Below are 17,081 nucleotides of genomic sequence, written 5' to 3'. Positions count from 1 at the left end.
GGCACAGCCCAGTCCACGCTTTTGTGGAACACCGGAGGGCTGGAACTGCGCGCAGCGCAGGGCACGCTCCATATAGAGCAGCCGGGAGCCTGAGCAGCGTAGACGGGAAAGCAGCGCCAGTCCCTCCCCGCAGCGCGACGGAACTGGCAACCTGAACAAGAGACCACCTCTGCCCGCCTGTGTCAGGGCAGAAATCAGGAACTGAAGAGACCGGCAAACAGAAGCCAAATAAACAAAGGGAACCGCTTCAGAAGGGACCGCTGCAACAGATTAAAACCCCTATAGATAACAGCGACTACACCGGAAGGGTCGAGAAGTGTAAGCTGGAGTGAGGAGCTATCTGAAACTGAACGGAACCCACACTGACCACAACAGCTCCAGAGAAATTCCTAGATGTATTTTTTACCTTTTTTTTTTTAATTAAAAAAAATTTTTTCTTTTTTTAATTTTTTCTCTTTTATTTTCTTTTAAAATTCTCTATTACTCCCCCATTACTCCTTAACTTTCATTTTCATTGATTTTCACAATTTTTTTAATTAGGAAAAAATTTTTTTTTCTTTTTTTTTCTTTTTTCTTTTTTTTTCTTTTCCTCTTATTTCCTTTTAAAGTCCTCTATTACTCCTCTACTACTCCTTAATTTTCATTTTCATTTCACTATAACCTTGCAAAAAAAAAAGAGAGAAGCCCTATTTTTAAACTGAACTTCATATATATTTCTAAAATTTTTTGTGTTTTTGTTTTTGTTTTTAATATTGTATTTTTAAGAGTCTAACCTCTACTCTAGATTTTTAATCTTTGTTTTTCAGTATGTGATATAAATTTTGGACATTTAAGAATCCAATATTCAGTTCCCATTTTTACTTAGGAGGGTGTTGATTACTCTTTCTCACTTTTGACTCTCCGTTTTCAACCTCAGAACACCTCTATTTCCTCCCTTCCCCTTCTCTTCCCAATCCAATTTTGTGAATCTCTATGGGTGTCTGGGCTACGGAGAACACTCTGGGAACAGACAACTGCATAGATCTGTCTCTTTCCTCTTGAGTCCCCCTTTTTCTCCTCCTGCTCATCTCTATCTCCCTCCTCCCTCTTCTCTTCTTCATGTAACTCTGTGAACCTCTCTGGGTGTCCCTCATGGCAGAGAATCTTTTCACCATTAACCTAGAAGTTTTATTATCAGTGCTGTATAGCTGGAGAAGTCTTGAGACTACTGGAAGAATAAAACTGAAATCCAGAGGCAGGAGACTTAAGCCCAAAACCTGAGAACACCAGAAAACTCCTGACTACAGGGAACATCAAGTAATAAGAGACCATTCAAAAGCCTCCATACCTACACTGAAACCAGCCACCACCCAAGAGCCAGTAAGTTTCAGAACAAGACATACCACACAAATTCTCCAGCAATGCAGGAACATAGCCCTGAGCGTCAACTTACAGGCTGCCATAGTCACACCTAACACATAGACCCATCTCAAAACTCATTACTGGGCACTCTGTTGCACTCCAGAGAGAAGAAATCCAGTTCCATGCACCAGAACACCGATGCAAGCTTCCCTAACCAGGAAACCTTGACAAGCCAATCATCAAACCCCACCCACTGGGTGAAACCTCCAAAATAAAAAGGAACCACAGACCTCCAGAATACAGAAAGCCCACTCCAGATACAGCAATCTAAACAAGATGAAAAGGCAGAGAAATACCCAACAGGTAAAGGAACATGAAAAATGCCCACCAAGTCAAACAAAAGAGGAGGAGATAGGGAATCTACCTGAAAAAGAATTTAGAATAATGATAATAAAAATGATCCAAAATCTTGAAAACAAAATGGAGTTACAGATAAATAGCCTGGAAACAAAGATTGAGAAGATGCAAGAAATGTTTAATAAAGACCTAGAAGAAATAAAAAAAGAGTCAATTAAAAATGAATAATGCAATAAATGAGATAAAAAACACTCTGGAGGGAACCAAGAGTAGAATAACAGAGACAGAAGATAGGATAAGTGAGGTAGAAGATAAAATGGTGGAAATAAATGAAGCAGAGAGGAAAAAAGAAAAAAGAATCAAAAGAAATGAGGACAACCTCAGGGACCTCTGGGACAATGTGAAATGCCTCAACATTCGAATCATAGGAGTCCCAGAAGAAGAAGACAAAAAGGAAGGCCATGAGAAAATACTCGAGGAGATAATAGCTGAAAACTTCCCTAAAATGGGAAAGGAAATAGCCACCCAAGTCCAAGAAACCCAGAGAGTCCCAAACAGGATAAACCCAAGGCGAAACACCCCAAGACACATATTAATCAAATTAACAAAGATCAAACACAAAGAACAAATATTAAAAGCAGCAAGGGAGAAACAACAAATAACACACAAAGGGATTCCCATAAGGATAACAGCTGACCTATCAATAGAAACCCTCCAGGCCAGAGGGAATGGCAGGACATACTTAAAGTAATGAAAGAGAATAACCTACAACCTAGATTACTGTACCCAGCAAGGATCTCATTCAGATATGAAGGGGAATTCAAAAGCTTTACAGACAAGCAAAAGCTGAGAGAATTCAGCACCACCAAACCAGCTCTTCAACAAATGCTAAAGGATCTTCTCTAGACAGGAAACACATAAATGTTGTACAAATGTGAACCCAAAACAACAAAGTAAATGGCAACGGGACCACACCTATCAATAATTACCTTAAGGGGGTGGGAGGGGGGATCGGGATGGGGAATACGTGTAAATCTATTGCTGGTTTGTGTCAATGTATGACAAAACCCACTGAAAAAAAATAAATAAATAAATTTTAAAAAAATAATAATAATTACCTTAAATGTAAATGGGTTGAATGCCCCAACCGAAAGACAAAGACTGGCTGAATGGATACAAAAACAAGACCCCTATATATGCTGTCTACAAGAGACCCACCTCAAAACAAGAGACACATACAGACTTAAAATGAAGGGCTGGAAAAAAATATTTCACGCAAACGGAGAACAAAAGAAAGCAGGAGTCGCAATACTCATATCAGATAAAGTAGACTTTCAAATAAAGGATGTGAAAAGAGGCAAAGAAGGACACTACATAATGATCAAAGGATCAATCCAAGAAGAAGATATAACAATTATAAATATATATGCACCCAACATAGGAGCACCGCAATATGTAAGGCAAATGCTAACAAGTATGAAAGAGGAAATTAATAGTAACCCAATAATAGTGGGAGACTTTAATACCCCACTCACAACTATGGATTGATCAATTAAACAGAAAATTAACAAGGAAACACAAACTTTAAATGACACAATGGACCAGCTAGACCTAATTGATATCTATAGGACATTTCACCCCAAAACAATCAACTTCACCTTTTTCTCAAGTACACACGGAACCTTCTCCAGAATAGATCACATCCTGGGCCATAAATCTAGTCTTGGAAAATTTAAAAAAATTGAAATCATTCTAGTCATCTTTTCTGACCACAGTGCAGTAAGATTAGATCTCAATTACAGGAAAAAAAAATGTTAAAAATTCAAACATATGGAAGCTAAATAACACGTTTCTGAGTAACCAACAAATCATAGAAGAAATCAAAAAAGAAATCAAAATATGCATAGAAATGAATGAAAATGAAAACACAACAACCCAAAACCTATGGGACACTGTAAAAGCAGTGCTAAGGGGAACATTCACAGCATTACAGGCTTACTTCAAGAAACAAGAAAAAAGTCAAATAAATAACCTAACTCTACTCCTAAGGCAATTAGAGAAGGAAGAAATGAAGAACCCCAGGGTTAGTAGAAGGAAAGAAATCTTTAAAATTAGGGCAGAAATAAATGCAAAATTAACTGAAGAGACCATAGCAAAAATCAACAAAGCTAAAAGCTGGTTTTTTGAAAAAATAAACAAAATTGACAAACCATTAGCAAGGCTCATTAAGAAACAAAGGAAGAAGAACCAAATTAACAAAATTAGAAATGAAAATGGAGAGATCACGACAGACAACACTGAAATACAAAGGATCATAAGAGACTACTACCAGCAGCTCTATGCCAATAAAATGGACAACTTGGAAGAAATGGACAAATTCTTAGAAAAGTAAAACTTTCCAAAACTGAACCAAGGAAGATAAGAAGATCTTAACAGACCCATCACAAGCAAGGAAATTGAAACTGTAATCAGAAATCTTCCAGCAAACAAAAGCCCAGGACCAGATGGCTTCACAGCTGAATTCTACCAAAAATTTAGAGAAGAGCTAACACCTATCTTACTCAAACTCTTCCAGAAAATTGCAGATGAAGGTAAGCTTCCAAACTCATTCTATGAGGCCACCATCACCCTAATTCCAAAACCAGACAAAGATGCCACAAAAAAAGAAAACTACAGGCCAATATCACTGATGAACATAGATGCAAAAATCCTTAACAAATTCTAGCAAACAGAATCCAACAACATATTAAAAAAATCATACACCATGACCAAGTGGGCTTTATCCCAGGAATGCAAGGATTCTTTAATATCCGCAAATCAATCAATGTAATACACCACATTAACAAATTGAAAGATAAAAACCATATGATTATCTCAATAGATGCAGAGAAAGCCTTTGACAAAATTCAACACTCATTTATGATTAAAACTCTCCAGAAAGCAGGAATAGAAGGAACATACCTCAACATAATAAAAGCTATATATGACAAACCCACAGCAAGCATCACCCTCAATGGTGAAAAATTGAAAGCATTTCCCCTGAAATCAGGAACAAGACAAGGGTCCCCACTCTCACCACTACTATTCAACATAGTGTTGGAAGTTTTGCCCACAGCAATCAGAGCAGAAAAAGAAGTAAAAGGAATCCAGATAGGAAAAGAAGAAGTGAAACTCTCACTGTTTGCAGATGACATGATCCTCTACATAGAAAACCCTAAAGACTCTACCAGAAAATTACTAGAGCTAATCAATGAATATAGTAAAGTTGCAGGATATAAAATTAACACACAGAAATCCCTTGCATTCCTATATACTAACAATGAAAAAACAGAAAGAGAAATTAAGGAAACAATACCATTCACCATTGCAACAAAAAGAATAAAATACTTAGGAGTATATCTACCTAAAGAAACAAAGGACCTATACATACATTACATCTTTAGTACCTATTTAGCTGGAAGTTTGAACTTTTTGACCACATTCCTTCAATTCCCCTTCCCTCATCCTCCTATTATTTTAAAAATTTAAGAATTTATGTTATCTACCTGTTTCATCCCTGAAGTTTGCCTTGTTTTCTGTTTTTTTTTTTTTCTCCCTTGATCAGAATTATAAGAAGTTTGTCTCATTTATTGTTTTAGTCTAAGACCCAACAACTGAATCTGTTATCAATTAATTTTTTCTTTATTTTCTCATTCTAGACATTTTACTCCAAATTTAGTGGTGGATAAATTTGGAAAATATGTAGACAAAGATTCAGTAACTAACATATTTCTTATCTGGAAGAAGTTTAAGAAGATCTGCATTTCAAATCTCATGAAGTTGAGCATTAAGTGTGTTTAGTATCTAACAGAATATCAGGTACTCACTTCGAAGAAAAACTAAAAAAGACCTTTTTGCAGACTGGAAACACAAAAATAGCTAATAAATAGGCAAAGTGAAATTTTTTCCTTTCTTTTTAAAATTTGGAAGGCACATTGTCAGAAAACATGTAATTCAATTGTTTGACAAAGCATTCTGAACAATTTAATTTGGGGAACACTTAATTTCTTACAATTTCATGTGTACTGTTCTTCCCTATTGTAACTATTAGGGAGTGGCAAAGGCAATCTCTGCTGGGTTTTTATCTGTGCTACTCATTACTCTTTGCCCTCTAAGGTAGGTATAATTATTATCCTCAGTATATGGATGAGGAAACTAGGGCCCTGAGAGTTGGAACAGTTTGCTAAAAGTCCATAGCCTTAACAAAAAGAGGTTAGACTAAACTCATGTCTAAAGGACTCCAAATTCTGTGCTTTCTACTACTCAGCAAGTCACCTCCTTTCCTGACTCACATTTTGTTATAGAAAGGTGGGAGATTTAGGGAGGAAGAAAACTGAGCAGTAAAAAAAGGGAGGAGTGGAGTATAGTGGGCTTGAGGGAGTAGGGACCTAGAACCACATTTATTTTGCTAGAACCCAGGAGCAATTATTTTGAAAAATTTAAGGATTTCCTCAGTAAGTGCCACATATTCACACTTTGCAATATTTTCTTTATTTCCCTAAAATTACTAGAATCAGTAAAAGGTGTGAAAGTAATAAAAATATTGTGTTTAGTGCTATAGAAATTGGAGAAGAGGAAAGGCACCTGGCTTATGAATAAAGATGTTGGAATAGAGGAGGCAATATCAGGTAGGAAAAAAAAAGAAAGATTTAGTCCTGTCTCCAAGTTAAGAATGAAAAAAACAAAAATGCTTTCTAGGAAGGGTCCAGGAGGAAGCCTGATGGAAGGATCAATGAGACAGGGTGTAGGATGTTTCTCTGCTAGGTTCATGATCCTCACATTTCAGACTCACAAACACCCAGAATGAGACATGACACTTAGATTAGAATGGTGATTATTTTATTGGTAAATAGACAGACTGCCTTCTTCCAATGTCATGGCTTTCTGAAGGACTGGCATCTTCATATTTATGCTCTAAAAAGCAAAAAGGAGGTTCATGGAAGGTATGCAGGTAGTTTCTAATCCCTGAAGATAACAGTGAAGGAAAGTGGCTAAGAGCCCACATTCCCCCCTCTCTTCTTCCTTCTGTTTCCTTTTTTTTTTTTTCCATTTATTTTTATTAGTTGGAGGCTAATTACTTTACAATATTGTAGTGGTTTTTGTCATACATTGACATGAATCAGCCATGGATTTACATGTATTCCCCATCCCGATCCCCCCTCCCACTTCCCTCTCCACCTGATCCCTCTGGGTCTTCCCAGTGTACCAGGCCTGAGCATTTGTCTCATGCATCCAACCTGGGCTGGTGATCTGTTTCACCCTAGATAATATACATTTTAAAAAAAATATACATGTTTTGATGCTGTTCTCTTGAAACATCCCACCCTTGCCTTCTCCCACAAAGTCCAAAAGTCTGTTCTGTACATCTGTGTCTTTTTTTCTGTTTTGCATATAGGGTTATTATTACCATCTTTCTAAATTCCATATATATGTGTTAGTATACTGTAATGGTCTTTATCTTTCTGACTTACTTCACTCTGTATAATGGGCTCCAGTTTCATCCATCTCATTAGAACTGATTTGTGGTCCATGCTCTGGGGGTGGAGGTCTCTGATTCCTCCCAGGAGGAGGTGGAGGAGAACGACCATTAGGAGGACCTCTTGGTGGGGGTGGTCTCTGCTGAGGTTGACCTTCTTGTGGGGCTAGTTCCTGTTGAGGTTGACCATCTTGTGGGGGTGGTCCCTGATTCTCCCAGGAGGAGGTGGAGGAGAGATGGAGGAGAGGTTCAGTCCCTGCTGAGGTTCACCATCTTGAGAGGCTGGTTCCTGTTGAGATTGACTTTCATGTGGGAGTTGTCCCCGTTGAGGCTGATCTTGTGTGGGCTGTCCCTGTTGAGATTGACCTGCTTGTGAGGGTTGTCTCTGTTGAGACTGACCTTCCTGTGGAGGCTGTCCCCATTGAGGCTGACCACCTTTTGGAGGTGGCCCCTGATTCCTCCTAGGAGGGGTTGGAGGAGAATGGCGATGACGAGGACTCTTGGTGGGGGTGGTCCCTGCTGAGGCTCACCATCTTGTGAAGGTGGTCCCTGCTGAGGCTCACCTTCTTGTGACTGTGGTCCCTGTTGAGGTTTATCACCTTGTGCAGGTGGTCTCTCCTGAGGTTTATCATCTTGGTTCTCACCATTAGGAGGGGGTGGGGTCTAGGTGGTGGTCCTCCATGAGGTGGTCTGGGAAAGTCCTCATTCGAGTTTGAATTTTCCACCTGTAGGATATAGCACAAGGACAGAGAAACTAGGTGATGAAAGTCTTCCCTCTCATTTTGATCTCTCATGACTTATCAGACTGTTCCTTCCTCCAGAATCTGCCTCTCAACTGCCATCTTCCTACCTACTCACTCCTTCTTTCTGTAGTACTCCTGTTCACCCACATACTAGTGATATTGAATCTTACTTCTTTGCTCTTGAGACAAGTATGTGCATTAAATTTTGCAAAAAAGAAGGGGCTGGATATCTTAGAATCCCCAGAGAATGCTTCCAAGGACAGAAGAAAACCAAAGGGATTATTATCCATGTCAGTTATGTTGCCAGTTATTTTTTGGGCCACTGATATAACCTGCCAACTATGATTCCAAGTCTGGCCAGTTGAGTGTATTATGTTGGACCCTCCTGCTCAAGACCAAGTGGAGCAATAAGAGAGAGAGAAAGACAACATGATGACCCACAAGGGAGTCACTGAATAACTTCTGCAAATTTTAATTAGGTACGGGGACGTAGTGGAACAGAATCACACAGAGAAAAATGAACCAGACCTAGCTTTTTGCATTTTTTCTAAACCATGTATTTAGAGAAGAACACTGAGGAAGAAGAAACAGTTGAGGAGTTGGTTCTCAGTAGGCAGGAAGAGTCAGAATTAGGACTACATTCCTATGCTGTCCTCTCTCAGCAATCATATTGGCCAGAGGGAACAGGCAGCATACTCCTGTGTCATCTGAGCTAGACTTCTTTGTTATTCAAGGTATGGCCCCACTCATGATCCCCAAATTCAAGGTTAGAAAAGGACTTCCTGTATCTTTAGGGGTTCTAACACTAATCAACTCTTCACAATATAATGATGATAATAGAACACCAGAGAACTGAAAGTTGCTAATGCAAAACTGAAGGATAATGGAGGATTAATTGAGACTTACTGGATATGGGGTTGAGAGAGTCTTGATTGCTGCCTTCTAGAAAAAGAAGCAGAAGATGGAAGTGCAAAGTAAGTTCCCAATCCTTCAATGCTCACAACTATCCCACAGGTAAATGAGCACTACTAATCATACCCTGTATATTTCCTAAGTTAACTTGTCAACCACCACCTGTGATGCTGTGGCGACGGAGGAAGACATGAACAGGTGGCAGGGTTGCTCCTGTTGAGGATCAACCACACACTCAAAAGAGAAGAGAACTTCTTGTCCTTCCTAGAATCCCTCAAACCCTAATGCTAATTTAGGTCAGTGCTGGGGTATTTCAATGTCATAATTTAGTGTCTTTCTGCCTTCTTATGAAATACTTATGAAATACTCATGAAATACTTCACTGATATTAACATGGTTGCTCAAGGTGGCAGGACCAGGAGTAAACATGTGAATATAATCTTATTCATATTGGGAATAGCACATAGAACTATTAAATGGGGTGGGGGTGGGGGTAAAATGAGAACACTGGGCCTTGGAATCTCTATATTTCTATGTAGAGAGAGAGACACACAGAGAGAGATTTGTTACCCTCTATTTTCTATTTATTGTTTACTACCCTAGTCTCTGTCTCTGAAATAGCTCTGAGTGGGCTTCATTCTCTCCATTTATCTGGCATTCCCTAGCAAGGCCACCATCCTCCACTGCCTACTTAGATTATCATAACAACTTCATGAGGGAACTTGTCTGTTCTAGTCTTGCTTTTTTAAAATTTTTTTTAGTATTGCCTTTTTGCAATACATCCTTCATGGCATAGTAAAAGAGACCTTAGTAAAAATGCAAATGCTACTATGTCATGTTAAAAATTCTGTACTGGGTTCCAGATGTACTTTAAGTAATGTGTGAGGCCTTGAGCCAAAGAAGAGGTGAAGGGCCTTATGCCTATCTTAAGCACCCTGCAGCCTGATCTTATTGCATCTTTCTGTCCCCTGTTTACCAACTTCCTCACTGCAGTGTGGGTTTCCCTTGTAGCTCAGTTGGTAAAGCATTTGCCTGTAATGCAGGAGACCTGGGTTTGATCCCTGGGTCAGTGTGATCTCCCAAGCCCCAAGCAGAGCCTCAGCGTCCTCCTGCTTCATTCTTACCTGAAACTGGGCCTTGAACTGAGCTAAGGGCCAGCAAGGCCCCTGAGAGCAGGATCAGCAGCATGTTGGAGGAAGCTCTGGAGTTTTCAGCTCTGTGCTGGGAGGAACGAGGCAGCTTCCTTTATAAAGGGGCCCAGAACAATGTTATCTTTGAGTTCAATACTGGGCTGACCTCATCACTGGATAGATATGATTACAGTTGGGGCTTGTCCAAGCAGGATGGAATGGGGAGAATGTTATCGTGTGTCATTTCTAAAAGGTTCAATGTGTGACTTGGGCAAAACATTTGAGGGAGAATGTCCAAGCATTCAGCACAGATATTAGAACTGTTCTGTCATCGTTTGGCTTTTAGTCTTTTTGGTTAGACTGTTTCTCTGTCCTTCCAATGTGTTGTGCCTGTGTGTGTGTGTTGGCAGTGTTCTTATAGCCCCAAGTGAAGCTGTCAATATCTCTGGTCACTATTATGGTTCAAACTTCATCATTCATGGTATTCGTATACCTGTGTATGTGATACATAAAACATTTTGATGATAGAGGTCATCATTGTTTATCTTTGAAATGTATGTGGAAAACCCATGTTTGGGCAAAGTTTGATGGCAGAAGTTTGACCCTCAGCCTACTCAGGCCCTTCAACATCATCCAAGTCTCTCTGGCTCTAATAGAAAAGTTTTGGTGTTGTCCAATAAGGTGATGTAAGACTTTCTATTCTTTTTTAAAAAATTTATTTATTTTGGGTTGTCTTGGGTCTTTGTTGCTGTGTGGGGTTTCTCTGGTTGCAGCAAGCTGGAGTTCTTCCTTGCAGTGCATAGACTTCTCATTGTGTGGCTTTCCTTGCTGTGAAACACAGGCCCTAGGGCCCATGAGCCTCAGTAGTTGCAGTGCACGGGCTTAGGTGCCCTGAGTATGTGGGATCTTCCCAGGGCAGGGACTGCACCTGTGTATCCTGCATTAGCTGGTGGATTCTTAACCACTGGATGACCAGGGAAGTCAAGACTTTCTATTCTTAGGAGTATGATATTTAGTAAAAGCAAAGGTAGACCCAGAAGCCACCATGAAGTTTCTAGCGCAGAAAGATATGAATACACATTTCCTTGAATGGATCATATTATTTTATGTCTCTAACACTCCTTCCAGGCTGCTTCCCTTTTCTAGAACTCTATGAGATTCCATTTGTCTTATTTCCACTAGGAAATATTTTAACCCGCTGTGTTCCCCACTGATAATTTTGTGGCCACAAGTGTGCAACCCAAGAAGATAGTCTGGTACTTTCTTCAAAACCACAATTTCACTGCCTTGATTTTACATTTTCAATCATTTTCCCTGTTAGAGAACATTTTCTCAGATTATTAATCAACTGCAAATTTTGATAAGAATATTCCGACACTCATTTTCTCCATTCTCTATCTGAAATTTATTCATTATAGTTTCTTTGCTAAATCAAACCTGTTTTTATTTTGACTTTGATACGTGTTCTTTTTTTGCTTTGCACTTTGGGAGAATTTTTATTTGACCACAGTGAAGAACTGACTCCTTAGAAAAGACCCTGATGCTGGGAAAGATTGAAGGGAGGAAGAAAAGGGGATGATAGAAGATGAGATGGTTGGATGGCATCACCAACTCAATGGACATGAGTTTGAGCAAACTCTGGGAGTTGGTGATGGACAGGGAACTCTGGTGTGCTGCAGTCCCTGGTGTCGCAAACAGTTGGACACGACTGAGTGACTGAACTGAACTGAATTAGGGTCTATTGGACAGGACTTAGTGACTAAACAACAGGAACAAAATTGTACCCTTCACTAGTTTTGTTGACTTTTATTTTAATAATTTCACAATTAGGTATTGTTTCCACACTTTTTTAAGGTACATGCATTCTTCTTTTCAGTTGCTGGACTTTTTCTATGATCTTAAGAGGTGAGTTGGGAAAAAATTCTTTTCGCATGGAGATGGTTGTTTTAAAATTAGCAAACTGGTGGCTCGGCAGTAAAAAATCCACCTCTCAATGCAGGAGACACAGGTTCAATCCCTAGGTCGGGAAGATCCCCTGGAGAAGGAAATAGCTACCCACTCCAGTATTCTTGTCTGGGAAATCCTATGGACAGAGGAGCCTGGCGGGCTATGGTCCACGTGGTCACAAAGACTTAGCGGCTAAAGAACAACAGCAACACATGAAGGTTCTAGTCTTATTCTTATCCCTTTCATACAAAGATGCTTGTATAGAATTCCTTTTTTTTGGTTGCATTTTCAAAGTCAGTGGCAGTGAAGATCACGCCTTTGCTTCTTGAGCACACCGATCAAATTTCTCTGGAGAGACACATTTGATTGTTGTTATTGTTTAGTTACTAAGTTGTATCTGACTCTTTTGCAACCTCGTGGACTGTAGCCCGCCAGGATCCTCTGTCTATTGGATTTCCCAGGCAAGAATACTGGAGTGGATTGCCATTTCCTTCTCCAGGGGATCTTCTGGACCCAGGGATCTAACCTGCATCTCCTGCTCGGCAGGCAGGTTCTTTACCACTGAGGCACCTGGGAAGCACAGAGGCATATTAGTGTTGGTTCAAATTGTGGATGCCTCTTTTAGTTGGGCTAAACTTTGACTCTTTAATCACAATAACTCTAAAAATTTAGAAAGTCAAAGGGGAAAGACTGGTCTAAGAGTTGCCTATCAAAGTATGTATTTGTACATCACTATCACCGCTTCCAGTCATTTGCCTGAGAGTGATTCCCAGGTTCTGGGCTCTAGAGATGATGTCACTTCCTCAGTGATCAGGGCAGCAGCATACATTCTCACTGTCTCTGTGTCCAATTGTCTGCAGATTCACCACAGAGTCAGCAACATAAAGGGAATCTGAAAATTCAATTGCTCTTCCTTTGAGTTCATAGAGAAATACAACCAGAATTTCTTTTTTATGGGATCTAAAGCAACACATATCTCCCTCCTGGTTTAATGAAGACATGCAAAAAGGAAGGAAGCAGATATCCTTAAAAGAACGATTTTGTTCAAGTTGTTAATGAATGACTCATTTTTCCTCCAGATGGACTTCTTTCAGAACAGGGACTTTATCCCTTCTGCTTATGAGTATTCACATTACCCTCAACTACTATCATGTCTTCTTTATATCAAGATGCACATTTTTCCATGTTCATCTTGGAAAACAGGATGTGGCTGATCATATTTTCTAAAGATGGACAGTGTCTTCTTATAATTGGACTTCTGTTTTCAAGGGGTGAGGTGTGTGACCATCTCTTGAAATTGGGTGGAACTTTGTAATTACCTTGACCAACTGAATATGTTAGAAGTGATGCTTTGTGACTTTTCAGCCTATATCATAAAAATGTCATGCAATTCCAGCTTGTTCTCTTAGAAACCTGGCTGCAAGCTGTGAGGAAGCCAAAACTGGCTTGTGCATACAGACTACAGAGTGAGGCCACTGGTGTGTGTTCTGACTTTGAACTCAGTGGAAGTTTCCATATAGAGCAGTGCTAATTTCTAGGTTTGTAAGTAAGGATGGCTTAGGTGGTTTTATCTCCAGTTTTTGTGTCATTGCCAGGCTTAGAGCTATTGGGATTTGAAGTCCTTCAATCTGGAACAGAGAAAAGCCAATACTTCTGTGTCTTGTTTGAAATTCTGACCCTTGGAACTGTTGAGTGTAATAAAAGGCTCTTCTATGTCACTAAATTTTGTGTTGGTTTGTTCTACTCATGGTAACTAGAACAGAAGTCTTACAACTGATAATGTGTGGTGTCTTAATAGGCTAAGCATTTTCTTTCTTGGTGTATTTGATAGTCTGTGGCACCTTAGATTCAGTGAAATTCAGTGAGAATGAAAAGTGATTACATGGTGGTAAAAAAAATGTCCAAAGACACTAATCCCATTTTTGTGTATTTTATGGAGAATGCCTTATATATAATCAGTGTATACCAAAAATTGAAATTCTGGATCAAAAAGTCTGCAGTTAGCAAGTGTTAATATAATTTTCTCTCAAAAAATAACTGTATTAATTTCAGAGATTGAAACATTCCATGAAGATACTGGTCTGTTCACATCCTCTCTATTCCTTGATATCTGCTCCTTTTATCTTTTTGTAACTCAAATACACACAAGATCCTTAGTGTATTTCTTCCTGATATCACTGAGAGTGAAATTCCTTTTGTATGCTTATTGACCTTTCATGTGTCCTTTGTGTATGTGAACTTAGTGTTCATATCTGTCTCTGACTGTAGAAAGATGGTTCAAGCCACTTTTGGGTAAAGCATATGAGACTAACCTGTTCCAAGAATACAGAGGGCAGACCAATGGAATACTTCAAGGGAGGATCCGCAGGATCATCCAGGACAGTGGAAATTCAATGTTCAGAGCCCCCCAAACTTATTTAGTGTGTCCCTGGTTATGGAAAACGAGTCTGAATCAGTGAGGGTCAGAATTTCTGGAAGATAAACTGCTGCCTCTAGGTTCAACAGCTCAGTCAGGCTGAGATGGCTGTGTGAGTGTAGAGGCCAATGTGGATTAAAGTCATGTACACTTCCTATGAGCAGGACCATCATCCATCTCATAATTTTACAGTTTTCAAAATGACTACAGAGTAAGGAAACATCCACCCAGGCACGAACACAGTTATCACCCTTAGCAACTCAGCTTACTTTTAGCCTGGTCCAACACATTCTCAGACCTAGAGCTGTAGACTTGAGACAATGATTAAGAACCCAGATGCCTTCAGGAATCACATTGACAGTCTCTCACAGCATCTAGAGTACCTGGTCTGTAAACATATCTATTGACTTTTACATTGTTTTTTTCTTAAAGTTTTCTTATTCTTTGGTATTCGTGTATATTATGGGTATCAATCCTATGCATCACACATATTTTGTAACTGTTTGCTTCTAATTCCTTGAGTGTTTTTAAATTTTGTTCATGTTTTTTCAATTACAATGAATTTAAAATTTGTGGTAATTAAACACCTTGATCTTTTCTTTATGTGTCTTGTGTCCTGGTTCAGACTGTTTTTCCTATCTTACTACTGTAAGTTCCCCTACTTCACCTCCCCACCCCACTATTATAGATATTCCTTTCCTACTTCCTCATTTCAGCACCATTAATACACACACATTTGTTTTCAGACAAAAAAAAAAAACAGATTTATCTCTTTAATCCATTCAAAACTTTTTTGTGTGATTGCTGTGTGGCTGAGCTCTAAAATTAGTCTTTAAAAATAACTGAATAGCTAATTATTCTTAAATTCTATTGAATAAACTCAGTATTAGTCATTGACATGAACTGCCATCTCTGTCATATAACAAACTTGTTTACGTGTGTAGCTATATAGTTAAACATCTATTACTCATTCCTCTATGCCCAGCATAGCCACAAATGCTAAATATTCATTAGCTCATTAGTCTTCACAATAACCCTTTGATTTGTTTGCATTATGTTCACTTTTCATATGAAGGAATCAGGGCATAATATGATCAGTTACAATTCACAAAACCATATACTTTGTGAGTATCAGTGTAGACAGGAAGTACAGTTAGGAAATATGAGTATGAGCATACTTAGGAAATATAGTGGAAAGGGAAGGAGAGCATGAGAGAAGGCTTTTATCATAAGAAATTTAGCCATAGGAAAATATATGAATGAGTTCCTAAGATGAGGGGATAAGATATGGATCTATGGGCAAGGCAGCCTCATGGGAAGAGCTAGTGATGGATTAAAGCATTTTGATAACATTTTTGAGCCACTGAATCCACACAGAATTAGAATACTTGTTATTTTCATATTCCAGTTTCCTTTACTCCTAAAGGTAATGTTGGTTGGGTTTCTTGCATTTGGAGCCAAAATAATCTCGGTTGAAAAAAAGATTTCTAATTGCTAAACACAAAATGAAGTATTTCTGCCAGAAACAAAGAGTATTAGACTTCCCTCAATAAAAAAATCAGCCCATATTTTGTGAATCAACTGAGGGATATTCTGTCAAACTTTGTTAACTTGACTTCCCAGAGCTGGAGGATTAGATGCAACAAGAGTCATATTCCGCCACTTTTGCAGCCTCTGTTTTCTGTCACAGACAATATGGTGTTGAATTGGAGGTATGAAATGTATACCTGACTACACCTGTAAGGGGAAAACTTGGGGGATCTTAAGCAAGAAAGTGATGTAATCTAACTTATATTTTTCAAAGGTCACTCTGTTTGTTGAGTGGAGAACTGATATGGGATGTGGCAGAGGGCAAGAATGTTACTGAGACCAGTTGGGAGGCTGTTAAGCTCCTCCAGGAGAGAAACAATCATCTCCTGCACCGATTTACTGTGATAGAGATTATGGATGGACTTACACTTGGGATATATTTTGAAGGTTGAGCCGTTAATGGGCAGGTGGGTGGGAAAGGGTGAGAAGTCAAGAATGACTCCCAATTTTTAAACAAATGGATGAAATAACTGTTTTTAACGGAGAAAACATTGAAGGAGAGCAGATTTCAGGGAGGGAAATCAGGAATTCTCCTTGGCATATGTTAAATGAAACATCCTTATCAGGAGGCAAGGGCATTGCTTGAGAGCTTCAGTTCCTTTTCAGGCACCCAAGCTTCTGCTGCAGTCATGCTCTTTACTTGCACCCTAACCTTCCCGATGGACAGCCTTCTCTTTCAGCTCTTCTAGTCTCTCTGTTGTGTTGTGTTTGGTGAGTTCAGGGCTGATATTTTTCTTTTCACAGGATACTAATATTTTTTCCTGTGTCATAGCCACTGGAGAAGGTTAGTGAAAGGTCCTGAACTGAGTGATAATTTGAAGAATCACCTGCCCTTTTCCAGTCTTCACCAAGCCGAAGGGAAGCCTGCCTTCCAGCAGGATCACCCTTTCCCAGCCTGCACTCAAGTTGACTGCCACTTCCCTTTCCTCCTTACCTCTGAGCCTTCTCCTCTGTTGCTGGAAGGTCTACAAAAAACCACCTGGTGAGGGCTGTTCTCCACTTTCCTTTTCGAATTATTGTCTTAGGAAACCAGAACGAGTCACCCCAATACCGAAAATGGACCTGTTTATCCCTAAAATTACTCCATTTATCCCACCAAGCCCAGCTGGAACCATTCTGCCTCACCACAT

The 17,081-nt window shown here is 39.4% G+C and overlaps 1 long non-coding RNA gene across 1 annotated transcript; it reads right to left on the bottom strand.

Annotated features, from left to right (window-relative positions):
* Positions 1 to 7,150: 7,150 nt before the first annotated feature.
* LOC122424085 lies at positions 7,151 to 10,100 on the bottom strand. Its single transcript, XR_006264293.1, has 3 exons — positions 9,993 to 10,100; positions 8,863 to 8,898; positions 7,151 to 7,938 (listed from the first exon to the last, which is right to left on the bottom strand). It is a non-coding gene; the product is annotated as an uncharacterized LOC122424085 (long non-coding RNA).
* Between the last annotated feature and the right edge of the window lie 6,981 nt (positions 10,101 to 17,081).

This window comes from Cervus canadensis, chromosome 21, assembly GCF_019320065.1.
Source record: "Cervus canadensis isolate Bull #8, Minnesota chromosome 21, ASM1932006v1, whole genome shotgun sequence".
Taxonomy (NCBI): domain Eukaryota; kingdom Metazoa; phylum Chordata; class Mammalia; order Artiodactyla; family Cervidae; genus Cervus; species Cervus canadensis.
This window is presented reverse-complemented; position numbering and strand designations above follow the sequence as displayed.